General features: G+C 44.3%; 1 protein-coding gene across 1 annotated transcript in view; it reads right to left on the reverse strand.

Annotated features, from left to right (window-relative positions):
• SMAD2 (SMAD family member 2) overlaps positions 1–10634 on the reverse strand; it is a 52287-nt gene extending 41653 nt beyond the window's left edge. The window contains exon 1 of the mRNA XM_082497546.1: positions 10589–10634. The gene's annotated coding sequence lies outside the window, so the exon portion shown is untranslated. The remainder of the gene's footprint in view (positions 1–10588) is intronic.
• Between the last annotated feature and the right edge of the window lie 17206 nt (positions 10635–27840).

Here is a 27840-nt window from a genome sequence, read left to right on the forward strand (position 1 = left end):
TAGTTTTAGGTATTAAAACATAAGCCCCAAATCAACCATGTTTTTTTCTGGCAGAGAGCTGTTGGAAATTGCTTGAGGACATAATAGTCCTACGACTAGAAGTATGGCGTTGAAGTCAAAACCAACCTTATTTCCAGGCAGCAAATAGGTATTTGAAGTCCAGAAAGTTACCTTATTTCCAAGCTGTATAAGCTAGTTCAGTCAGCTGAAAATACCTTGTTTTAGCTCACAGCTAACACTATCTTCAGGCTACTCAATTTGAGCATTCAAAGGCAGCTCGCATGCCTCTCCACCCTGTACAGGCGCACTCCTCACTTCTATCCAAAATACACCAACTTCATCTTACTGAAATTTCCCATCTGCAGAACAGCATGGTTTATTTGGGATACTTCAGGCTACACTATTCATGGCTAATTTATGCCTTGTCATGTCTTTGCGGTTTCAGTGAGGACCAACAAGTCAACAAACCCTAAATTATATTCTACAGGTAACTTTAAATCATAACTTTTCAACTTCCACAAAACAGAACATTCAGTAGGAATGACATTTCAGTTTCAACTAAATTATACCTCCATAAACCAATTTCTGAGAGCACCTAAAAATACGACTGCAGCAAGAATTGTAGTTTTCTGGGGTCGAGGAGACAGAGGTTCCAATTAACAAGGATTCAAGATTAACACTGGTAACTTTATGCAAGTGATTAAAAAGAATGTATCCTAAATCAGAGAATCATAGAATGGTTTGAGTTGGAGGGGATCTTTAAAATTTACCTAATCCAGCCCCCCTGCCACGAGCAGGGACATCTCTCACTAGATCAGGTTGCTCAAAGTACCATCCAACCTGACTTTCAACACTTCCAACGATGAGGCATCCACAACTTCTCTGGGCAACCTGTTCCAGTGCCTCACCACCCCCATCTTCCTTATAGCAACCTAAATCTACTGGTTTTCAGCTTAAAACCGTTGCCCCTTGTCCTGTCAGTAGAGGCCTTGGTAAAAAGTCAAAGTATTCGTTTTCACACAAAACTGTAATGCGAAAAGAACTTTTACTCTTTCAATAATGTTAAATTATTACAGAATTGTCCCCAATATTTCTGACTGCAGGTTTTGCAGACTGCAAAAGCATTGCACTGGAGCCCGGGCTGCAGCAAACACAAGAAAAATAAACTCACGAACCAACATTTTTCAAATTAAACACCTAATAGGACACTCAGTGTATCGTTTCATAGGCTGCCAAGCCAATGCAACAGCTTCCTGCCACAGGAAGCCCAGGTCTCCGTCCTTTCTTTCCTGTGGCACCACCACTAATACCTTGCCACAAAGGCTCAGCTAGATAACTAAGTTAAAACTGATCGGGTGGGGGCGATTTGCTGAGTTAGTTCTCTCTAAGGTTAACAAGCTGTATTGGCTCACACACAGTACTGTAAGTCCTCGAGCTGATGTCAACATCCTATGAAAGTAGATACTGGGGCATGTACTTTAATTTAGATAATTTATTTGTGGAGTGAAACACATTAGGCCCCTAATGCAGTACACTGAGTGGCTCCAGAGATAAAACAGGAGGCTTGCGTGGCCTCTGCTGTTTTAAGAAACGCTCATGCTAGGTTTCTGAAACGGAGAATGGCAATCACTTGGAGCTTTAGAAAAAGACTTCAACTTTTGAGCTCGGCCAACATTAGATGGTTCAGAGGCACACACAAGAAATTCAAGACAACCAAACCAAAGATGATAGCCTCTTTTGCTGCAAAACTCCCAGTTTAAACACTAGCAACTGATGGTATAATAGCTGAACATTAAAATCAATGTTGACAGATATAGGCAACCAAGTACCAGCATCATTGCTTAGCCACACACTAATTTTTCTCCCATTTATGGAGCTCACTGACACATAATCTTAGCATTTCCTGTTCTTTAGCTTCAAATTTGACACCTTTCAATGCCCCGGAATACTCTTTTGATTGTCAGCCTTATAAAACACACACTTCAGTAGGGTCTCATTTACCATCAAGGTAAATTGTCTATTCTTCCAGGCCCTCTGAACATTCTCAATGCTTTATCTTATTTTTCAGCTTTACAATATCCCTTGTGATGAGGTGTCCAATTTTGCACTATTCTCTCCCTTAAGACACAACAGTAATCTATTTATCATTTTCTGTATTCTCTAGTGCTTTGGTTTTTTTTAAACTAAGATTTGCCTTTCTGCTTCAAATGCACATGGAGTGATTTAAGTCTTGCGGCAGGAAAGAATTTAGAAACCCCACTCATTTCAGTTTTTCTTTATATTTGAACTCTCATACTATTTTAACATACTCAAGAAGCAAAAAATATCTTTCTTTTCCCATTTCCAGAAGACTGTCATCTTAGACCTAACTAATCAGAAGTTTCCAGAGATTATAGTTTTAACCAGTTCCCTTACAGATGTTTGCTCATCCAGATTCCGCAAAGCACAGGTTGATCTGCTACCCTTGTTATTTATTTTTTTAAAAAATCTAAACCAAAAAAAACCACAAAGGGACATACTTAAAGACCCTTTATTACAATGATTATTGCAGCTTAGCAGCTATTTTAAAAAAAAAAAAAAAAAAAAAAAAAACACACAACATGCACCACAGCTGCAGACTAAGAGTCTGAGAGGCTTAAACCAACTTCTTCCTTCTAGTTGTTTTGCCATGTCAGGGATTTGCCAGGAGTATCAATAAGAATTTCACTAAGTTATTCCAGTAGTGGCCTCATATCTTTCAAGGGCTGAGCAGAGAGAATGTGACACAAGTAGGACAGGACGTCATTCAGCGTAATACTTCAGCCGATTGAGATGAATACTCATAGGAGAATACTTCAGCCAGTTTAATTTATGCAAAAGTGGTATTCTGCTCCAAGCCTAGAGGAAGCACTGCAAAGTGCAAGGTTGAATTCTGGGCAAATTATGTAGGGGAAAAAGCAGCAATAAAGAAATTACTAAGAAATACCCTACTGGGTCAGAAGAGCGGTGCATCTATCTTAGTGGTCTGTCGCAAAAGGTGGCAAAAGGATACGCTACTCAAGGAAAGCACATGCACCTGGCTGTTTTATGTAGCTCATTCTCCTCGTAATACTTCAGCATCTTAAACTGTTACAGCAGGATATTAAAGGCTACATTCCTACCTATTCCCTTTACCAGTCATTTATGGACCTGATGTCCACAAACTCATCTAATCACTTTTTGAACCTGCCTCCACAACCTCTTGTGGCAGACGGCATGAGAGTTTAACTGCCCACTTTATAAAGAAGTGCTTTTAGCTGTTTTAATTTGATGTCTTTCTAGCATCAGAAACCGGCCCTTGTTTTACCACCGAAAGCTTTGCTGAAGAACTGTTTGTATTCATCTCGTCCACAAGCTTTATGATTCTGTACATTTGAATCACGTCCCTCCCTCAAATAAGAGGACTTTTGTCACAGAGAAAGTATTTGAGCACAACTCGTACAGTTTGGGAAGCTCCTCTGGAGAGATGCCAAGCCTGAAAAAGCTTTACTACTTCAATAAAATTACAAATACTTGAAGACATTGCATAAGGACTGATCTAAGGACCACAGAAAAACTGTATCAGTCTATGGTTATCTTTTCACTTATCTTTTTGGTCATATTATCCTAAAGGTCTCAACATTTTAATTAAAAAGTACAAAACCAGAAATCTATACCTCACAAGGAATTTGGAGATAGAAGGTAGACAGTACATGTCTGCTGCTGAACACCTAGCAGGAGCTCAAATCAAAATGAGGGGTTCTAACTGTATCCACCTAGACACCACTGTCTTTATACTAATGGGTTTAGAAGTCACTGTTGCAGCTCATTTTTGACCAGCAAATCCCATTTCAACTCATCACCTGTAACTTCTGCCTTCAAACTGATACAGTAATATAAGTTTTGATCTTTGTTCCTAAAGAATCATCCTCTCATCATGCTAAAAACATTGCTCTAGTCTTTTTCCTTGTACACTTTCTTCATCCACAAAAAGCTAAAATACTTTTTCCCCCAAGTGCCCCCAGAAAACAATCTTTGCTAATACTGCAAGAAACATTTCCACATTGCTAAAAGGGCTGCAGGTTAAATACATGCTAAATATGCAACATCCCTTCTTCTTTGTGATACGTTTTTTGAGATTTCCTCATAGCCTACAGCCAACCACCTCCAAAAAATGAGTATTCATTTACAGCCTTTGCTTTTAAGGACCTTATACATGCTTTGCCATCGGTTATTCTTGCGCTGTCTCTCCTTTGCTCACTCTCTTCTACCGAGGCCCAACAACATGGCCCAAATCCGATCATTTACCTTCCTGTGTACTATTTCCACAACACCAACATACTGGGACTCTGAGTAACTGCAGGGAGATTTTCAAGGCCCATATCTGACCTCAACTATTAGTATCAAGGCAGCAGTGAGCTACAGAGCAGAAAACTTCCACTATTTTATCCCCTTCCACATTCTTGGGATTGTGCCTTAAGACTGCAGCTTTGAATACTCAAGGAGTACTCATTCTGCTGTTCTGAGAGAGGTACAAGGGTTTCTTTAGATTGCTGGAACATAGGGAGCACGTGCTGTTATTCCCAACAGATTAATACTGGAAAATTTACAAATTGCCTAACTTGGGTGGTATTTGTTTCATCTCTGCCCCCCTAGCGTATCTCTGCCTCCTGATGCACACATGTTTCTATAGTTGGTCAAACAATGTCATAGTTGGCAACTTTTAAAGTCCCAGTTTGAGTCATGTCTGCTATTATTCCATTCTACTGTGGTTCTCTGGAACAAGTATTAAATATTAAGCCCATGATCCCAGCAATAACTAAGCATAAAAGATGAAGAAAACCTTAAGGGCAGCATGCTAGCAGACTAAAATCTTCAAGGGAAATTTTCCTTTCCTGAGTGTCTGGAACATACTATAAACACACTGGTGCTACCAAAAATATCAAGTGATTTCTGGCTAATTTATTCTAAAGCCTTATGCAACATATTTCATATCAGTCTGCTTATTCATCTTAAACTTGAAATAAAGAAATCTGATCTCTCCTGGTTTTACTAGAAGTATTCTGGCTTAGAGGAATTTCATTTGCGAGAGCTCTTCTGGAATAAAGAGGACAGAAGTTAAGCTCCTGAAGAGAGAAGATCGAGGAAAATAATTTGTGGCACTTGAGTCTACAATTAATTTCCTCCCTATTTTAGTCCTATTTTTATGATTTTTTTAAGGCTTTTTTTTTTTTTTCTCCATTAATCCTGGAATCTGGACAAGATTTTTTATTGATTTCACCAAGTACACAATTTTCAGATCTTTTAGAAGAGGAGGAAATATCCACCCTTTCCCTTCATGTGCATCCCTGGGATATTAGTGGCTTCAAAATAACGTAACATTAATTGAAGCACAGTCTATTTAAGCCAGTATCAGGACCTTATGTTAGTCTAAACAATACTGAGATATGAAGTTTAAAAGGGTGTATCTTATGGAGTACCGCATGTGTCTTCTGTATTAATCCAAAGTCATTAAGACTTAGAGAAACAATAAAACAAGTATTTCATCTTGCATTAAACAGAAGCAAAACAAACTTAATTTACGATCTGCTTGTGGATTCTTTAGGCTGTGTTACTTCAAACAACAAGGAGACAGTTTATTCTCAGCAGAATCTGAGAAAGTTCTCCCCAGTGTTAATGATCTCAACTCGCAGGAAACCTGAATTGTGTATGAAATTCAAACTAAAATCAAAGCCAGCCTTTTCTCTTTCAGATAGAATACACTCTAGTTTAAGCACTTAGTGGAACAGACAAGACATTTCCTTTCTTCTATTGCACCCACAACCCCTCCAAAAACTGCCTTCTGACTTTCGAGAAGGGCCAATTCTTTCTTCTTCCCCTACAAACACATATTCAAGACACCTGGTTTTTGTCATACTGGTGAAGCTCAAACCTGCTGCCACATACTTTTCTGAAGAACATGAGAAACTGAGATGGTGCCCATCCTTCTCTAATCATATTCAGGTCAGAGTAGGATGTCTTCAAGTATTCCCTGACTGGTTTTGGGGTGTCTGGTTTTGGTTTTTTTTTGCTTTGGGGGAGGTGGGAGTGGAGAGCTGGGGGAAGGGAAATCCAGCCCTACTGAGCAACATCCTCAGATCCACCCCCCAGTTCAGCTTTCCAGCCAATTAGGCCAGCAGTGGGGAGTGGCTGGGAAAAGCTCTCTCCCAAGGGGCTCCATCTGGCCTGCAGCTCCATCTGGCCAGCTCGCAGACCAAAGCTCCAAGAAGTAAAGCCAAGGTCCTGGTTCAGCTTTGACACAAGCCGATGAAGTTGAAGGCAGGCTGCTTCTGATCTGGGGGAACAGGAGCAAAGAAAATTCTTCCTCTGGGTCAGCTTTAAAATGACAAGTTTATAATGTGCCTATACACATAATCAATTTACACGTTAATTTTAAAGTCTATTATGCTCTAGTATTGCAATGCATCTTGAAACTCTGCATAACTATTATCTTTATACAGCCCATTGCAAAACCACCTACTTTGAAAGTAGACTTTTTTCCCTCTCACTCATTTCATGAAGTTTGATTATGAATCAAATGAGAAAACTCATGTTTCTCATACACAGAACTAAAATAAGCATGATCATGGTGTTATGAAAGCTTCAGAAGCTGGATGTTTCTTCTGTTACTAAGGACTACTGCAAATTACAGACAAACGTTAACAATGAAAAGCTGTATTGCTATGAGAAAATTAGCACACTGTATTAACACATGCATTCATAGTATACTAAAACTGCACACAACTGGAGACAGGAGAAAGAAGAAATGTTAATTTTACTGACCTTTGATTAAACTACTAATAGGACCAATGCTGTTTAGCAACTCTCCCAGAATTACAAAAGAGGAAAATTACCAGAACTGCAGTCGGCCAATCCACCTGTCTCTGCAAAGCAGCAAACTTCTTCCATGTACTTTGTATCATGAACAACCTCACAGTGTTGGTCCTTAAAACTAAAAGGCCTTAGTAGCCCCACAAAAGCACAGAATAAGCACTCCAAACCACAGCAGTTTAAGCTCTTCTCACCTCATTTGTTTTGACTGAAATTTTCCACATGTAACAGGCAAGTGTTTTGTTATTTTCGAAATTAAATACTCCTGGGCTGAATTTGACCAGAATATTCACAGAACTGATTATCAGGTACCTAGGTACCCGTTTCACTTTTTATCTGTATAGTTAAGCAGTTTCTTCACTTTGTTGTTAAACCATAAGTAATTGCATTTAACAATTAGTTAATGCAAGTTCGCTTTCAAAACAGGCCTAACAAAAATGTTCTTCTAGCAGGCTAGCCCCGCACCCCCTTGATAAGCAGAGTTCACTCCACACCAAAGAGTGTCTTATGTTAAGTTCATGTTGCTCCAGCATAATTAAATCAATCTTCAGCCCCAGACTAAACTGATAGGAGTCTCAGAAACTGCTCTCTCACAGTCTCTTCTTGGTCTTACTTCACACTATGGTTGTCAAACACACATAATCATAATAAAATATCAGCTGGAAGGAAGCCTTTCTTTCTGATTGTAACACAGATTCTCTACTGGAAGTGAAGAACAACGTTTAGAAAGGTTTTCTGCAGTAGCCAATTTCTTCTAGCCCAGAGAGTATTGAACACAGGGCTGCCTGTACTCTCCATTCTATTACAAAAAACTAATCCCATCGCATGACCTGCAGCAATTCAGTTTAACAAATCAACAATTACAAATATTTTGGCAAAGTAAGCTTAGGTATTGTTTGCCCCTCGGCACAGTTCACAACCAGTTTGTGGCTTTATGATAAAAGTCATTAAATCCAATCTGAAAAGCAGAATTTACAGCTCACTTAGCAAGTCAGGCCCATAAATGGATGCTTTCAATTACAGGGCATTTACATGCACACTCATTAAGGCAGCATTGAATACATTTGAAAACTCTAGAATACTTTTTATAATAATTAAAACTTTGCGTACTGTTCTTTATATAAACAAAACTTAGGAATTCTCTTCAGTCTCAAGCAGAGCTCAGATTCGTTGTTATCCAGAACCTACTACAAAGCCTGTTCTCCCAGTACTTTGTGGGAAAGGGATTAGAGAGATGGAAACAAGTTTTGTTTTTTAAAGTTCCTCTCAGTAGCAGAGATTTTTTTTTGAGCTCCAATAAACTCAATTATATCAACCGGTGCTCAACACTTCTGAAAAATCAAGTGGAACAGGAAGATGGAGGAGGACCCAGGAGGGCCTTTCATTTGGAGATTCACTGTGTAATTCAAGCTTTTTTGATTTTGTTTGTGAATCTAGTTTCTGCGTGGAGGAAAAGAAGAGATAAGTTAAGAGCCCAATTTTTTTAACCTCATTTTTTCAATTGTGTTCTCCTTTCTATCATCAAACAGAACCTCAGGAAAGTTGACAAATTCTTTTCCAAGATTATATTACACACGCCCAGCTTCTTCCATAAAGAAAACTGGATTTTTGTTCATTTTGGTGACTGTCAGTGTAGTCTGAGTCTAACCCACACAACTGCAGAACAACAACCAGCTACCAGGTTACCCTATTAAACAGCCCAATACATTGTTAAATATGTGCTTAGACTCATCTTTGAGTTAAGTTTAAACCATCTTAAATTAGATCCTTCCCTTCCTCTTTTTAAAGGCATAACTAATGCTATCTTTCATCATCATAGTGCTAAACAAATGGGGGGAAGGGACTTCAAAAACCTCCCCTTATTTATATTGTCATTCCCCTCTAATTCACTACAGTTTGTAAATGCTAAAGTTTTAAAGCTATGCCTCAAAACAAACACATACATATACACACACAAAAAAAATATCTATCCAAGCACCATGCAAGCTCCAACACTGTGATAAAGCACAGGAAAGACAAAACAGCAGCCTTGTTCTGCTAAGAGAAGCCTTTTGCTTTAACAACAAGAGGGTTGGGGTTTTTTTTTCCAGCCTGAAGAACAGAGCAAAGACTAATCAGTCTCTCACTACAGAGTCCAGCCTCCACAGAATGTCATGAATCAGTTTGAAAGTACAGCTCTCCAGGCTAAGAGAGGATCACTTAAGAACAAACCTGCTGTTATGTGTAGTCTCCTAATAAGCTGTCGTTATAAACTTCTTGCTACAGATGGAATCTGACTTGTTTATAATCATGAAATGTGATAACATGAGCACTACAGACAATATACACAGGTTGCAGCATTCACTAGCAGCATTTTCAGAAATACTTATTTGGTAAACCCAGTAAGCAAAACTTTTTCTTAATGCTATCTACTTGTTTGTAAAGAATTTGAAAAAAGCACAACACACATGCATTGTAGGTTTTTTTCAGTCAAAAACTGCGAGGGACAACCAAAAAGACATGAGGCTAGGCTGCAGTCTGAATCCCATGTTCGATTCAACAGCTCTCCAAGACTATCGCAAGGGCTCTTCACCCACCCATTTTTTTCCTTCTATTTCCCCAGAGTGAAGACTAAAAGACTGTACTGTGTCACATTTTTTTCTCTTCCCCCCCCCCCCCCCAAAATTACAAATAGGAACTCTACAACTCTGCAGTAGCACCAGCTACTTGCACTTATCACATCACAACTTCTCTCATGTGTTTATCTAGGTAGATGAAACACTTAACAGATTATGTTTGTTTACATCTTACAATACATAGACAGCTACAGCATTAAAACAAATGCTATGAAGAAAAACACTAATCTAACATGTACAAGTCTCATGCAGGCAGTGTATATTTCACATCCATGGCTCTGGATTAGAAGAGGAACAGAAAAAAGGGGCACTGGCTGCAGCAAAGCCTGCAATTCCAAACACTTCACAGAATCACAGAACGGTTTGGGTTGGAAAGGACCTTAAAGATCATCTCGTTCCAACCCCCCTGCCATGGGCAGGGACACCTTCCAATAGACCAGGTTGCTCAAAGCCGGGTCCAACCTGGCCTTGAACACCTCCAGGGATGGGGAACTTCTTTGCAACTTGCTCCTAACTTTCTCCACCACCCCGGCACGAAGTTTTGCACACCTGATCTCTGCAAGAAAAAAAGACCGGGCAGAGAGGGAGAGGGAGAAGAAGGAGAAGCAGAACTTTATTTCCCTCCCCTCATTCCCCCCCAGACACACATAGGGAGGCACAAACCGGCCCTTCCCACCCTTCACCGCCCCGCCTCGGGGGCTATTCGGGCGTGTGGGCGGCGGGGGGGGGTGACAGCGACAGCCCCCCTCCCGCCTCCCGCCCCGCTTCCCCTCACGCAGACCCGGCCAGCGGCCGGCAGCAGCCGCCCCCCCGCCCTACTCGTCCTTTTCCGCCCGCCGGGAGAAGCGGCTCCCCCCCGACCCCCAAAACCCTGGGCCGCCGCCGGGGCCCTCAGCGCCGGCCGCGTCCCACCACAACAAAGGGGGAGGAGGGCGTGGGGAGGCACCCCCGTCCCCAGCCGGGACCAGGCCCGGGCCGTACCCCCCCAGCACACACACGGCCGGCGGGGCATCCCTTCCCGCAGAGCGGCCGCCCGGTCCCCTCCCCCCCCCTTCTCCCACGGCGGCGGCGACCGGGCCGCCCGCCGAAACCGCCCCGGGACCAACCTCTTCCTCGGCGAGCTGCGCGGCCGCCCTCCTCCCTCAGCGCTGCCTTCCCCTGCGCGCCCGCCCTCCCCGCGCCCATTGGCTGCCGCTGCGCCCCGCCCCCAGCGGTGGGCGGGGAGGTGGCTCAATGGCTAGGCCGCCCGCCACTTGAGAAATAGCAGGCGAGGATTGGGCAGCGGGTGCGGCGATCCGGCCCGAGTCGCCGATTGGCGGATTGAGCCGCCAATCGAGTGCCCGCGGCGGAGGGGGGTGGGTGGGTGGGGAAACATAAGGAGAGAGACGCGAGGCGAAGGGAGCCGGAGCCGGGTGGGCGGTGCTGCGTGGCCCGAGCGGCGGGGGCGGGGAGGCGCTGCTGATTGGCCGTTCTGGCTGTCACTCCTCGTCCCAGGCGCCCGCTAGGGGCGGTTGATCGGGGAAGGCGCCGCGGAGCGGGGGTTTGGGTGACATGCAGGCGCGCAGCCGCACTGGCGGCATGGGCGTACCGCTCCTGGATCCCGTAACCTTCCGCGCCGGGCGCGGGTGGGAGCTGAGAAAAAGTAGTGCGGCCCTTCCCGCCACAAATTCCCTCAGCGAGCGCGGCGGGCCCGAGACGGGGACGCCCCTGAGCCGCCTGCCATCGAGCGGCCAATAAAGCCGCAACTAAATGCAGTTTAAATGCTCCTTGGACAAGGGAGGGCAAAACTTCTCCCCTCGAGGGCAGGTGCAGGGCGGGAGCCATGGCGGCCCCTCAGGGGACACGACACCCCTCATGTCCCCACAGCCATAGACTGAGGGCGGCGCGGCCCTGCTCCTAGTCCCCTCTCCAGCGCCTGCTTCCCTGATCTCATCCCAAAATGGATTTAAGCCGCCCAAGGCCTCACCTCCTGCCATTACCTACAGCTTTGGGCCGTGGGACGGGCTGCCATCCTGGCAGTCCCTGAGGTGTGGCGCCCAGATAAGGCGGCCCTGAAGGCTGCCCGGCCTCCCTCTGCCTGCGCCCGCCTCGGGGCTGCCGGTGTCCCCTCACAGTCGGGGGCTCCCCCCTCATCATCACCCGCTTGTAAAAGAGCAGGTTTCCCCTCATGGTTGGTTGGTGTTTTTTTTGGTGACTGCCTTCAGTAGACTCTCCAACAGCTTTAACCACCTCTGGTGGGGTAATGATGTAATATAACCAAATTCCTGCGCCTAAGCAAATGCCCGGGCTCACCACAAGTAAATTAGGGCCTGTTGCCTGCGACTGTGTGACCCGTTGGCGTGCGAAACCCACTGCTGCTTTGCCTGCAGAGATCCGGGAGGTGACCCCCGGCAGGTTCCCTGAAGCATGACTGGGAACCCGCAAGATGGGAGTTTAATGGGGGTTTTTTTTGGTGAAACCCAAAAACCTGCTTTGCTGTTTTTCTGTTAGAGGCACTCTGGGTTTTTTTCTTCCACTTTTTGATACTTTTCCTTATTGCTCCCCCCATATATCTCAGCTGCAGGACACTTCATAGAATCACAGAATGGTTTGGGTTGGAAGGGACCTTAAAGACCATCCAGTCCCACCCCGCTGACCTGGGCAGGGACACCTCCCCCCAGCCCAGGTTGCTCCAAGCCCCGTCCAACCCGGCCTTGAACACCTCCAGGGATGGGGCAGCCACAGCTTCTCGGGGCAACCTGCGCCAGGGGCTCACCACCCTCGGAGGGAAAAATTTCTTCCTGATATCTAATCTAATCTTCTCTCTTTCAGTTTAAAACCGTTCCCCCTCATCCTATCGCTCCCCTCCCTGATCAAGAGTCCCTCCCCAGCTCTCCTGGAGCCCCTTTAGGGACTGGAAAAGGGCTCTGAGGTCTCCCCAGAGCCTTCTCTTCTCCAGGCCGAACCCCCCCACCTCTCCCAGCCTGTCCTCCCAGCAGAGGGGCTCCAGCCCTCCCAGCATCTCTGGGGCCTCCTCTGGCCCCGCTCCAACAGGTCCACGTCCCTCTGCTGTTGGGACCCCCCGAGCTGGAGGCAGCACTGCGGGGGGGTCTCCCCAGAGCGCAGCAGAGGGGCACAATCCCCCCCTCGCCCTGCTGGCCACGCTGCGGGGGATGCAGCCCGGGATGCGGGGGGCTTTCTGGGCTGCCAGCGCACACTGCCGGCTCATGGGGAGCTTCTCATCCACCAACACCCCCTAGTCCCCTTCTCTGATACCTGAGGTCCCATCTCACCAGCATAACAGCTTGCTTTCCAGAGACCCGCTCCTCTTCCAGACTGAAACGGTTTCTGCGCTCAGTGACGTTGGTGTTATGATTCAGCATCTTGGGCACGTATCCCATCTCAACAGGCTTGGTATTCTCAGGAGCCAGGTGAGGAACCTCTCCCATCATTTAGCCCTTCTGACAGAATGATAGATGTGGACTCGGAGAAATCTCCCTGTTGCCTTGACTGTCCTTGGATTTTCCCAGCTTGAAGCAGACGTGAAGCTCATTCAATTTTGGTGGGTTTTGGTGGATTTTTTTTGGTTGTGGTTGTTTGTTTCCCCAATTCCATCAGTTTGAGATTCAAGCCAGTCATGAAATAAACACAAAAGTAAAATGGAGAAGATACCCACTGCCGACAATGCAGAGCTGCTAACAGATTACCATCATGTTTTTGAAAGATAAAGAGGTGTTCCAGGCGTGTTGTACCTGGAAACAGATACAGGCTATTCAGCCAGCGCAGCACTTGCTTTATGGAGGTTTCACTGAATTCAGAGAGAATTTTTTTCTATGAACAGCAAGTTAATTGAGCTCAGTTTTTCTATGGATTCATGTCAGACATTCCCTTCACCTCTCCGCTGCATTAAATCCATAGCCCCTTCTCCTCTTATATCCCCCCCTCCAGCTGACTTCTGATATAGCCAAAGCTCCGTCCTATGTCCCCAACCTACTTTTATTAGCTTGCCGTCTGGGCATGGAGCAGCACATGCTATGGCTGGTTCAGGGCTATGCGTGTGCAGGCTGGCCAGCTGCCCACCACTTCTCTGCTGCCAAGGAAGCCAAACAGTGCTGATAAGGGCTGAGCTTTCCCTGCCTTTCTCCCCGGCGGAGGACTAACAAGGTTTTTCTTTTCTAATACCGCTGCTGTTTGCTATGAAACTTGACAGACCTTTTATTTCCAAAAGCTCTGCATCCCTATTAGGTTTGGGTGAAACAGGTCAGAAGGTTCACAGGCTTATTTTGGGGGACTCTGATAAAAATAAATCAAATATTTGCATAAACCTCCTTTCTTTAGGAAAGGAAATGGCAAGCGGCAGGAGAAATAAAATAAATGGAAGAAAGCGGCATCAGGGCTGCAAATCACAGAGCCCAGAAGTTACCTGAGAAGCGTGGTTGCCGTGGAGAAGTCAGGCAAGATGCGCATCTGCAACTTAAACAGCACTCTAGAAAGGGCTCCCGGCCACACTCTTGCAACTGTACCTGGTCTGGTAAAAACAAAGAAACAGAAAAACTCAATCCCTGATACAAAAGCTGGGGACTATTTACTAAACCATGTAGCTCAGCACATTTTGGACATTAGTGGTTAGGTACAGGTTGACAGTCCCATTTGGATTTGAACCTGCAGTGGAAGAGCATCAGCATCTCTCGCAAGGTATGTTAACGTGCGGCAGAGGGATCAACGTCCTTATGAACGGCGTTCTTGTACAGAGAGACAGAAACAGCCCAGTGGTATTTCACAGTCACCTGTCAGCTAGAAAAAACAAGAGAAATAATCTAAGATCTAAAGAAAACATGATGAAACGGTATCTGGCTGCACTATGCTACAGAGAATATGTGTTGACTTCCCAAAGGCTGTGACCAAATCCCTTCGGAGGTAAAAGAAATACAGCACCAATATCAGATAACTTCAAAGACACCTAGGATTTCTAAATGACCCGACACTATCAGATATCACTCCGTGAAGGTGGAGATGAGTGTGAAGTGCGATGCCAGGAAGGCAGATAGTTTTTGTGTTGAGGTCATTATTACCAATATGTCAAAATGATCTGTTAAACCGGAAAAAAAAAAAAAAAAAGGAAAGGCTTTGAAGAGAGTTGCAATACAAAAAGATCAGCCAGCATGTTCAAGACAGGAAATAATGTATGACAAAAATGACCATAAATCCATGGAGACCCACTGCTAAATGCTCCCAGATTTCTTAGCTCATTCTATTGAAGCACTAGCATATACTTCAATAAGCGCTTTGTCTCTTACATCAGCGACTGCAGCGCTGCTTCCCTGCTTACTGTAAATGCCATTTGAGCATGTTATTTTCTCTCTAAACTTGCATGAAGATAGCTTTCATCTTCCACAAATCTGCAAAAGATTATGAAAGAGAGGATGGCGCACAGAGAAGCTGGGTCTGGATACTGTGAGAGGGACAGATTCCCTTTCATGCCGCATTATTTCATGGTCAAATGGCACAAAAGCAGCCTGTCCCTGGCATTGCAGGACTGCCTGCCACAGGGGCGAACACTGCAACACATGCAAAAACTTCCCCCATGTAGGTAACAGCATGAAACAACTCCTCTGGGATCAAGATTGTGTCTCCCTCAGCCTTAGAAGGTTAAATACGGGCTTAAACCACTTCTCATATCATGGGAAGTTTGTAAGCAGCTTCACACTGTATCACTTCTTGTGGTGGCACGGAGAGGGTTAAAGAGGACACCACACTATGCTTCTCCCATCAGATAATGAGGAGCATGTCAGTTGATTTTCAAGACAGCTAACTGCTGGCGTCCTGTCCAAACAGGCATCACATTAAAGTGACTAAAGAAGAACTTTAACATCGTAAGTGAAAAGGAAGCTATTGCAAGAGGCATAAAAGTCTCCAAAATGAATAGGAACTTCTACTCAGTCCTACGAGCATACAGTAGATTAAATATGTGCAAAGAGCCAAGTACTCCTCAAACTTTAGAAAAAGCTGTGACTTAAGGCTGGGAGTAACAGCAAAATACATAAAAGCGCACTTCATATTTCTGCTCTTCTATTTATCTTTCCAGTAATGAAATTTCTCTCTCAAATGTTGAAACTCAAATCTGCGCGCTGCCTCTTCTGAAATGCAGAAGTGTATTTCCAATATTACATAAATCACTGTCGTTTCAGACTGGGCTGTTAGGAGATTTCAAAGCAAAGCAAAAAAAAAAGGAAACAGTCCCAGAGTGCAAAAAAAAAAAAATTGACAGCCCTTGATGTAAGCCTGCTGTGTCTGTCTTATACCCCTGTCAAAGTGGACTTAAGAAATAACTAGTATTCAAAATAATGTGCTAAAAGCAAAGATGTGCCTTTCTGACCCATCACAGTACAAACTGGTTGGTGTTTACGTTATAAAGTACATTACATTTATCAGATGGAATGGAGTGAGACAGTAATCTGTAGAAGTGACACCTCCTACAAGAAACTCATAGTGCAATGAGAAGATCGTTATATCTACTCACGTTCCTCATTTACACTGTATAATTCTGATGAGTTAATGTTTTAACTACCTTAACTTATCTTAATTCCTAGTGCCTGTTTGCACACAAACCCAGTTCCCCTGAGTAACTGCAAGTGGAGTGAGTTGAGAGAGACAACTTCGGCACAGTCAGACAAACCCTTGAATTTTGAATTCTTTTGCTGCTTTAACTTGCTCGACTTTGCGCTGAAACGGATCGGGAGCTTTCATACGATCGGGCAGGAAGATCTTGCTACAGGAAAATCCCGAAGACCCGGCTCCATCTGGGGAGCTTGGTAGCTCAGATGCAATCACGAATGTTGTACATAAGCTCGGTGAACTCAATTTTGTACCGGTCTCCTGGCTTCAAAGCCTCAGTTTTCCGCCTAACTTTAGGTGTGGTCAGCCACCGCCAAGGAACGGTAACGTCTTACGCTGCTTGAACTCAAAACACTTTTTAATTATGTTTGGCTGACAGCGGAGGTTGCAGGTAAGCAGACTGTGGAGCCTCTGAGATGGTTTTGTAGGACCTCCCTTGGGTCCGGCAGCACTTTGCTGCTCCCTCCCAAGGTAAGGAGGGGCAGGGGCTGCCCACACAAGCTCCTCAGAGAACCATCTGGACATGCACCCTCCACCCACTGCCAGCTAGGAGATGTCCACTCAGTCGTCAATAGCCACTAAAAATGGCTTTTCTTTCCTCTGTTTTCCTCATTTTTATAGATTAGAAATGCTTCATGTTGATGTTGTCAGCATTTCTGGTTTTTCTCGGGTTATCCGTCTGTCCTTTCTTATTATTCCAAATACCGCAACATTCATCTGCCTACATCCTTTATTTTGGATTAGTTGAAGTTGATTAGAAACACATTTATGCTAACCCCAAATAAGCTGTCATTAAAGTGAAATAGCCTTGTTTACAAAGAGATTTACACAAGTTTATCGTTATTGACTTAAATAAACAAGTGTAATTTTTGAGGAGGCCTGGGGGACAATAGCTTTGTTTCTGAATTAATGGTAGGCCCTGGTCCAGCAAGGATTTGTGTACACGTTTAAATCTATGCAGTGAATAAGCCAGCTGAAGGCAGTGGGATCAGTCACAGGACCAAAATTCAGCATAAATGCAAACCTTGCTATGATTAATTTTTCTATCATCCTTATTTCCTTCTTCTGTTTGCTTTTTCCAACAAGCTGAAATTAATTCATTACGGTGAAATCTGCAGAATAAAAAAAAAAACATAGTTGGTCTCTCCCTAGGAAGGATCAAAATAAACCAATTTATGCTGTGATCAGTTATTGCAATACAGTCTGTTTCTGTTTTACCCTGTGTAAGATGCACTATGCTAATTAAGCATATGTTTGTATAGATTAGTCTCAATGAGATTTACCCCAGTTTTCTACACCATCTGTGCAAGATTGGTAGCCGAGTTGGAAGTGATCTTTGTATATATTGTCTATATTAGTTGATGAAATGTTTAGAATCCTTTGAGGTAAAAGTTTTCTTTATGTTATTATTAGTCTTGCAAAGCTTTAGTTACAGATTTTGAATATTCTCTTTCTGCTTTCAAAAACTAGTGATTTATGACAATATAATTTCAAAAGATATTGTTATTCTGATGGACAGAATAGATCAAGCAAGAATTCAAAGTACCTGAAAAATCCTTTCTTGCTTAGTTTTATTTAGAGGTATAAAACATATATTACTGTTATGCAGTTGAAGCTATCACCAAATAAAAATGTTGCCATAATAAAAAATTAGGCCTTAAAAATATACTGGGACTTTATCATTTCAAAACTGTCATGTTGTTTATTTCAGCTCCTGGCATTTATCATGATGAATAACCGATGCAAAAAAATCTCTACTCTTCGAACAGCACTTGAAGCCAACTGAGAGCTTTTTCTATGTAATCCACAGGGAAGGCTGTGTTAGAGCCTCCGTCCCTGGCACTCCACATTACCAGGGAGGCAGGCTGATTTCTTCGACTGGGGTGACAGAAGAAGGAGCTCTTTGGACAGCCCTGGCGTGACACGGTGACAGCCATTGTACTTACAGAGGATGTCGGGGAAGAGCTCAAGGAGTCATCCTTGCCTCTGCCATTTGGTGTAAGAGTCAGCTGGTTTCGTCCTCCCCCAGCTTGGGATCAAGCTGGTGGAAGAAGCTGGTGCTGGCCCAGGTCCTCTGTCAGCACAGCAAAATCTACTCTCTGCAAAAGTAAGTTTTGCCTTGTTGTACTTCGGAAGTGCCTTTCTAGCAATACAGACCAGCCTCTCACCAATATGTAGGAGGATATTCTCCTGATGCCATGTTCTGGCTGCAGGATTTAAGGCACTGAGAGGTTAAAAATCAACATTTTACCGGAGTCTTTGAATTTATGACTAAGCTGGACCATTACAACCATCTACTCTTTGTTATTAATTTCAAAGGCCAAATAATTTCGCCAACAGAATCCTTTTTTGAGTCCATAAACTTTGCAGTTATTGCATATGAGCCATGGAAAAGGCAGCTCAACTCTGATTACAGACCTGCAGTGGGAGGGATCCACTGACTGCCTGCTAAGTCAGGGTGGTGAAAATGAGAGCCTTTCTTTTTTATCTGTAAGGAATCTGTTTAGCTTCAACTTCTTGCCATTAGATTTCTTTATATCTTTTTGCTAGTTTTGTTTTGCTAGACTGATATCTTTACATAGAATCTTTATTGCATATAAGTATTTGGCGACTGGGAGTGAGTTGCACCTCAGTGTTTTTCTTAATTAAACAAACTAAACTGTGTTTCTTTGGTCTTTCGCTGAAAGGAGGGTTTCCAAACTTCATCGCTTATCCCAAATCCTCTTTACCTCTGCAACTTCCCTTTGGAAGTATGGACACTGAAAACATGAACAGTCTTTTAATACATTTACAGTGTTAAAACACTTCTCTGCCTTTATTTGGTCGCCTTCTCCTTATGGATTCACAGGCCCCATTTCCTCTGCTACGTAAAACTGGGAATATATGCTCACACTGTTTTCATCAGTGGCCTGTAAATCCTTTTTAAAGTCACTGCTTTCCAAAATGCAGTCCCTGCTCTTAAAGTTGAGATGTGCAGCCTTGATTCCTTGAGACAGCTGTCTTAAAACCACCAATCTGAGTGACTACATTTACTGCACTGTGCAGATCACTCTATAAAAGTAATTTGTCAATATTTATGAAACATGGCAGTAGGAAAAGACTCCCAGCTTATAGCCACAGGCAAGGACAGCTTCGGATTTTTCAGACCTTCGCATTTACAGGTGAAGAAAGGTCAGACAATAATGAGATCTTAAATGCTTTAGAGTAGTATTGCTAGTGAAAATGGAAATGGAGAGGTATGCCTCCTGATAGGTGCAACCAAACAAAATCTGAAACTGCAGTCTAGCCGAGTTCGCCTCTTCATGTGAGTTTGACGCAACTGCAGGCAAACATATTACAGATCATATAGTTTTAAGCGCCAGAAATAAGGAAAGCAGAGCACGTGGGCTGCAAAAGTCAGATTCAGAACTTAATCAGCCTGTTGATATGTGTCATAGCAAGGAAGAGGGCAAGAAAAAGCTACAAAAGGTGAAAGCCTTAGAAAACACGGAAGATGCACCCCACACACAAATAAATAGAAGCAGTAACTAAAATAGAAGCAGTGGTCTGCAGAGAGCAAGAAACAAATAAAAGAGGCTCATAGAATGGTTTAGGTTGGAAGGAACCTTAAAGATCATCTAGTTCCAACCCCCCGGCCATGGGCAGGGACACCTTCCAATAGACCAGGTTGCTCCAAGCCCCGTCCAACCTGGCCTTGAACATCTCCAGGGATGGGGCAGCCACAGCTTCTCTGGGCAACCTGCGCCAGGGGCTCACCATACACAGAGTAAGGAATTATTAGGAATTTCTTCCTAATACCTAATCTAAATCTCCCTTCTTTCAGTTTAAAACAATTACCCCTCATCCTGTGGCTCCCCTCCCTGATCAAGAGTCCCTCCCCAGCTTTTCTGTAGCCCCTTTAGGCACTGGAAGGGGCTCTAAGGTCTCCCTCGAGCCTTCTCTTCTCCAGGCTGAACCCCCCCACCTCTCCCAGCCTGTCCTCCCAGCAGAGGGGCTCCAGCCTTCTGATCATCTTTGTGGCCCTCCTCTGAACTCACTCCAACAGGTCCATGTCCTTCTTATGGTGGGGGCTCCAGAGCTGGATGCAGTACTCCATGTCCAGTAATAGTGTTGTATGTGTTAATTCCAAGATAAATCACTTTCCAAGTCTATACAAAGTAATCTACAGCAATTTGTAATCTACAGCAGCTGAAGACAAACAGTAACATCCCTCAGAAGCAATGTCTTGTTCACTATCCACTGGGGTGAAGATTAAAGCAAAAAAAAAAAAAAAGTCATTTGCACCTCAAGCACTGGGAAGACGTGATATTAGAGGTGTTCCAAGGACGTTGTGTCTTCCTTTGCAGAAGTAATGCAAGTATCTTGCACAAACTTAAAAGCTAAATCTGATGGTAAGGATTTAAGGCAAGTTTTGGCAGTTATTTTTGGACTCAAGGACCCAGCTGCCCTCTGCGTGTAGTTTTCACGATTGAGTGTAACCATAGACCTCTCCTTAGCTAACACAGGTGATAGATGTTTATGGTTTTGAAGAACAGACACTGACAATTTTGTCCCTGTGAACCCGCGAGTGGTCCTGATGGCTGACTTTATCATTATGCAAAGCCTTGAAGGACCTTAAATTGGGTGCAATTATTATTGCTAAATTTTGTGTATGACGCTCAGCTTGCCTCTGACCCACCAGGGACAAAAAAGCCCTGTTGAAGTTAAAGGAAACAGAAGAATCATCTGGAAAGCCCTTTCCAGGATGTGTCTATAATTTAATCAGGGTTGAAAACCTCTTGATTGAACTCACTAGCTCAAGGTTTGCGAGTGCTGTAACCAGAGCAACATGGAGTTCAGGGCTGGCTGCTTACCCAGGTCTTGGGTGGATTTTGCAATGTGCCAAACTTGGCGTTACAGGTGACTACACTGTCTGGGGAGGGAGAGAGTCGGGAAATGTCAGTCTGAACTCTGTCCACCTTTAAGAAACACAGCTCAGACATGCCTCGAGCAGACTTTGAGCCCAGGAGTCATTCTGCCCAAGAAAAGTGCCCAGCACAAACCCTAATGACTCTGCTGATGGGCACTGGCAGCTGTGATGCTCCATGTCTGAATAGTCCTCTCCTGGAAATGCTTGGAGAAATGACAGCCAGTGTGCTTGGGCATCTTTCTGATTATTCATTCCTGGTTGCTATCTTCTCATCCTTCAGCTGGTGTTCCTGTTATTTCTCCTCTAGTTGATCTGGAGGAAAAACGTATGTAGCATCTCACCTACCACGTGTCAGCACCAGACAGCTGATTGTCAGCCTACCCGTGAAACTGTCTAGACGCAGTGATGTGCTGTCAAACGCACAAAGTTAACAAAATGATAGGGGAGAATATTTTCCCCGTGAATCCTCTTTCAATCATCGTCTCAGAGGTTATTTGTGTCAGTGGCAGGTACAACATTTTCAGATGAAGACATGATTTGATTAATCAACTCTGCCTCTTTAAGATGTTCTAGTTTTTTTTCCAAAGTCCATCCCCGATATCAGCTCAGGCTTACATAAATCCCCCAGGCACATGCAATGCTGCAGTTACAGGTAGTTTGCACTTATTTAACAGGTAATGTCAGTAGATAACGGTCTCCTGCTGCTAGATAAAGCCAGAAGAAAAGCCATGACATTTTACACTTGGTGTAAATTTAAAAATGAAGGCTAGTGGCTTGGAAAAAACATCTATTTTGAAACAGATCTTCAGTTTCTCTTCTTAGTTTGCCTCTCAGCAAAAAGGTGAGGAGTGGAGAGGAGCGAGATAATCAAACCGGCAACATTTGCAATTCCAGACAGATAAGATTGCCACTATGAAGGGATCCTGCCATTCCCCTCTCCTGACATTTTGCCCTTTTTTGAGCATGATGACTTAACAGTGGCTGATATGACTCAAATCTGTGACACGGCCCGATTACAGTCTCAGCTGGAAACATAAAAGGCATCACCTGAAAGATCTCTGTGCTGTGAGCCAGGAGCTGCATCGCATGACCACTGTCTGGGGCAAGAACAAAGCCTAGAGAAGGGAAATCAAAAAAACAGGGCCAACCTCTCTGGCCATGCCATTGTATTTACAGTCCCAGAAAATGATATTTGGAACATGGTTTTGCTCTATAATGTCTACAAGAAAATATATTTGTGGGATTTAGATGCTAGAAAAAACACTACGAGCTGTAGTGTCTTCTGAGAGATGCCTTGAGGCTACCTCCAACACCAGACCCTTATCCCTGCACTCAGATGGTTGGATGAACTTCACCAAATGTTAGAAGTCAAAGTCTAACTTAGCCACCCTAAACTTCCTACAGCCATCAGGAAAAGCAGCCTCTCTAGGGGACAGTTCATCTGGCCTATTTTAGAACTTGTTTTAGGGTGGGATGAATAAGTCCCAGGAGTTCCTATTATTCTGCACTGACTATAAAGGGAGCATCTTAATTTTTAGACACCTCAGGATGCTTCAAGCCTGCAAGCCCGGCCCCAGGTAGCCAGCAGAGCATGTGGGGTATAAACCTGACCATAGCAGTGTCGTTTTCTCTTTCATACAGCATTGTGAGCACATCTGGTATACCAATGCGGAGCAGGGCATGGCATATGTACCATGCCAACTGGCCTCAACCAGAGATGCCAACTGGCGTGGAACGAGCAACGCCCAGAGGACTAGACTTTCGGCTTTCAAAACAGGGCGGGCACGTGAAAAATGTTGTTGCAAATGGTCCCTGGCCTGACCTAAATCCCAAACCCTGCCCAAGACTTGTCTGGAAGAGCGCAAGTGGCCCAGGGCCAAGCCTTTGCCAGGGACTGTGGCAGCTGAAGAGCACGGACAAGAGACCTATGCGTTGGGCTTTCCCTGGGACTTCCCATTTACATCTACGTGGTCCTGGGCTCAGACTGAACTGCCCCTGGGCTTTGGCATCCAGTCTTGCTGTCGAGCAGACCTGGCATCTTTCTTAAAGCAACCTGGAACTATACTTCAGTAGCTTAATGTGTACCAGGCAACGGGCTGGGACACAGAATTTTATGTTTAATTTTTATTTTACAAATTGGGTAAATCACAGAATCACAGAATCATCAGAATTGGAAGGGACCTCTAGAGATCATCTAGTCCAACTCCCCTGCTAAAGCAGGATTGCCCAGAGCACATTACTCAGGACTGCATCCAGGCGGGTCTTGAAAATCTCCAGGGAAGGGGACTCCACAACCTCCCTGGGCAGCCTGTTCCAGTGAAAAAAAAAAAACCCTTGCTGTTCCAAACATCCTCAGCAGAATCCCAAGGTCAAACCTCAGTTCTCCAAAGGCAGACACAGGTACACCGACATGATCGACTGAAGAATGAAAATACAAATCTGTTGACTACCAGGATGTCTATCTGGCACGTAAATCTGTGGTGTAACACTGCAGTGCCCAACTGAGCTGGGAAAACTGTATGGCATGCTCAGGACAGGGTTTGATCCAGGAGCTCTGGAATTCTCTTCCCTGCTGCTCTTGCACAACATCGCTACTTGCCAGTTGTTGCCTTTGCCTCCTGCTCTTCATCCTACAAGTTCCAGCTTTTTAAATGATTGTACATTTGTATTACGGTGTGTTCAGGAAGAGAAGACCAAGAAACACAGGCTAAATTTTTTTTTCACCCCATGATATTTTATTTGTTTATATTCACGCAGCTTAATATCCAGATGTCAGGTATACTCCTGTAGGACTGCATGGGGCTCCTGTGAGGGGATTTCAGATTTGCTTCCGCTTATATCCAAGGTAACCCCTGTTTTGCTGCTGTTTGTGCCAGCAGACAGCAAGCTATATCTGTTAGCTTTGTCACTGACATCAGCTTCATCCTGCACGAGATGGAGGAGCCGGTGTGCAGTTGCAGCTTGTGTATAACCCCCTTCACAAAGAGCCAGTAATTGTTAAATAAATTATATGCTTTAGTGTCCGCATGTTAATAACGCTAATCCTACCTCCAACTACCAGGTTTAGAAATGTGATTAGGGAGGATTATACCTCACCTAATGCCTAATCACTTGTCTGTTCTTAGCTGGCCTTTTATTTCCACACACACAGCATAAGGGATCTAACCAAACATCTTGCACGCACGGAAAATGCCAAGTGAGTTAAAAATCAGTTGAGTGAGAGCAGGTAACAGCTAGAAACCAGACGTGACTGAGCACTAAAACATTAACCAGTGTGGTTACGGCTCTGGGCAGCACCCAACCACTCCCTTTGCACCCCGACCGTTCAAACAGATAAAAAAAAAGAGAGCTGGAGTTAAATCTCCACTGGACTGTTTTTTTTTTTTCTTTTTTTTTCAGATGAAACATAGGGTGCTTTCCATAGTATTCTTGATTTTATTTTCCTTTATGTAGGAAAACATGGATGCCTTTTCCAGCAACACTGATGGGCAGGTTAGTAAGTGCCACAGTTCAAGAGCTGCCTAAACAGTGTCCCCCCACAGCTGGTCTCTGGGCACAAGACTTCGTTAACTCCTTGCTCCCTCTCTTGATGTGAGATTCAGTTGCTGGGATGTAGTTCCATCTTAACATGAGGAGGAACTTCTTTACTTTGAGGGTGGCAGAGCACTGGCTCAGGCTGCCCAGAGAGGTGGTGGAGTCTCCCACTCTGGAGAAATTCCAAACCCTCCTGGATGCTGTCCTGTGCAACCTGCTGTAAGTGACCCTGCTCTGGCAGGGGGGTTGGACTAGATGATCTCCAGAGGTCCCTTCCAACCCTGACATTTCTGTGATTCTGTAATGAACATGAAGAGACGTCTTGCTTTCTCAAAGTAGTCTGTGGGTTCAACATCACCAAGCAGAATAGAGGATGCTTTTCCTTTGACTGTGTAAACTGAAATCACCATTTACTCCATCTTCTCTAGTGCTCACCCAGATATAATTCACCTCTTTTCCCTAATGATGATGAGGACAGACAAGCAGCACTTCATGAAGTTCCCCAAAAACCTATACCACCAAGAGAAATGGGTTTATTTGAGAACCGGTAGGAAGTCCTCTTCCAAAAAATGAAGGACCAAGTCCTTCCCTACCATAACTCTGCTGATACAGTCCAGTTGACGAGCTGAGGCTTAGCTCCTCTTTCTTGGAGCACCAGGGCTGTCTGCTCCCTCCTTCCTTTGCCACATCTACACATCCAGCAACAGCTCTCGGTGAGGCAGGGCCAAAGTGACCAAGAAACAGGGCACAGGGGTTGGATTTAATTTCTGGTAGCAGCAACCCAAACAAGGAGGGTCATCGAGTACAAGTTTGTTAAAGTTTAAAAAGAAATTAAAAAAATAAATCCTCTTTTTTTTTCAAGTCGTTTCATGTTGTCGGCGTCTTTTGTTTCAATAAAATTAATTATAATTTGCTTTGAAGTTTATAATTACAGCACCCTGCTGAGGTATGGAGTGTTGGAAGCCTCAGGGAACCTAGGAGGAGTTGATGCTGTTGGTTTGTCTACAGTGTTTGCTATCAGGAAAATAGGGGACTACATTTCGGGGAGAAGAAAGGAACAACTGTTTAGCAGAGAACAGAAATTATGTCCTGAACATGAGCATAGATGCAAATCAAAGCACGATAATGGAGAAATATCCAAGGATTTAGCAATTCTGGATTAGAAAGAGGATTTCAGCTGTGTACTTCAAATCTCTAATCTCGAGTGAGCAAGTAATCTAAATCCACCTAATAACAATGAATGAAATTATAGCTTAGCTAAGTAATTACTCCCTTTTTTCCTTTGTATCGTTCGGAAGAGGTTTATCTTTCATTGACTTTCATTGGAGCATTACTTTAAATTGCAATGATTTTAACTATTGAATTTTAAATATGTCTTCTCTGGGTTGATCAAAACCAAACTTGGTCTCTATTTTTAGCTTTCAGCGTTGAAAAAAAAAAAACCCACTGTGCTGCCTGGTGCTAATGTAACCTCAACTGCTTCAGTACCAGACCTTGGATTGCAAGTGTAGCATCTTGGCTACTTCAGAGAGTTCCAGCTGAGCACTCAGTATTGAAACAGACGGACACGGATGGCTTGTGGTAGAGGTTGTAGCCAGCCACCTTTCTAGTGGACAACCCAACGTCTGTTCTAACAGTCTAGAGATGCTCTTAAAGCAGTTCTAGTGAGGCAGCACATGGGAAATCCAGCTGAGGACCAACACAATAAAGGCTAGAAGATGCTGTGCCAGCAGTTAAGCACGAGACTGAGCTTACTTGTGCTGGGGTGCAAACTTAGTCTAAGTTCTGGAGTCATCAGGAGGAGGAGAATCGGGAAATATCTTAAGATGGACCCAAAGTTCATATGACCTGGCTGGACTTGGGCCTTTTTTTTTTTGGCCCCGAGTCCAAACTGCAGAAAATGGCTGGACCCAAATTACGCATTTGGCTGTGAATGAACATGAAGTTCCTGTTGCCATACAACATAATTGTAATTCCCAAATTTTTTCCTCAGTGCTTGTGTTAATTTCGGGTTTTGTTGCAGCCCACCAGACAAGATGCCATGCAGCATGATGTGGCCATCTTGTTGGCCTTTGGTGGCAGGAGCTGCAGCACTGCCCCTCACATAGTGCAGTCCTACAGCAAAGATGGGCTCAGTCCTTACCCTCTCACCTACATGAGCCTGAAGATCTTCACATGGATGCGAGCAAGTGGAAGCCTTTGTGGACCTACTCCATGGCTGAGTGGGCAGAGAGAGGCAGTGATGGGGGAGAAACCGGTCTAAGCTTTGCTAAGGAACACATGAGTCTGAGTCAGTATATGCCAGAACAGGACTTGTAAATTATTTCAGGCTTGGGGAAGAGAAGAGAAATCATAACCCCCAGGAGTGGTGACTCAAGGGGCATGCATGTGGTCTGATGCCTCTTATGGCCAACGCCTGCTGGGGAATGTCCCCCCCCCCCACCAAAATCTAACCTCATGGTAAGCTGGCATGCTCATCCTCCTGCTCGCCTGAAGCCTCTGTGTAAACCACAGTCTGCTGAGAAAAGGCAAAGAGAGATTTTTCACCCTTTTGCCTGCCATGATCCATGCCTTCCCATGCTCTCCAACCTGATCCCTCCCCAGCTCGCAGGCAGGGTGCAGACCTTGCTGCCCAGCTCCAGCCTGGCGCCTACGGGAGCATGGTCATGTCAAACAATGCCCAGACGTCCCTCCAGTTTCCACATCTCCCAGCTGGCTCAAAAAGTTGTGACCTATCATTTTCTAACCAACAGAACCCAGTTTTGGATGTTCTTGTAGCCAAGGAGGGGGTAATTGTTGGGTTTTAAGTGGGATTTAAACACACTGAAGGAAAAAAACTGAGGCAGGTAAGAAGAAGGGAAAGCAAAGAGCATGCATGGGGTTAGCAGATTTGTGAGATACACGGTTAAAAGAGTTTGGCATTCAGGTCCTGACACACGCTAAACCTTTGCCTGCTTCACTAGGACAGCAGGAACATCCTCCTGCAGGAACCAGTGCCCAGGTGTTTTAAGTCTTCACATCTGCAGAAGATGAGTTTGAAGGCCATGTCCAAGAAGACAAGAGAAGCTGGGGGCTAACACATTTCAGCAGCTGACGAATTACCTCTTCCATCCCAGAAGTTTCCAGCACAAGCTAGAGACCATCTCACCGTCTCTCTGACAACTCTCAATGCCAAGCAAGGGAAAAGGCTGCCTACTGCTTGGTCACTAATGCCAGTGAAAATTACTCACCTAGCAGCCTCCAACCTCTCGCTGTCTGGTTGTGAATGATCCACAGGTAGCTTTTTAGTTATCAGACTTCTTTCCTCCTCTCTGCCTCTGT

Source organism: Vanellus vanellus (assembly GCF_965231255.1).
Source record: "Vanellus vanellus genome assembly, chromosome: Z".
Lineage (NCBI taxonomy): Eukaryota > Metazoa > Chordata > Aves > Charadriiformes > Charadriidae > Vanellus > Vanellus vanellus.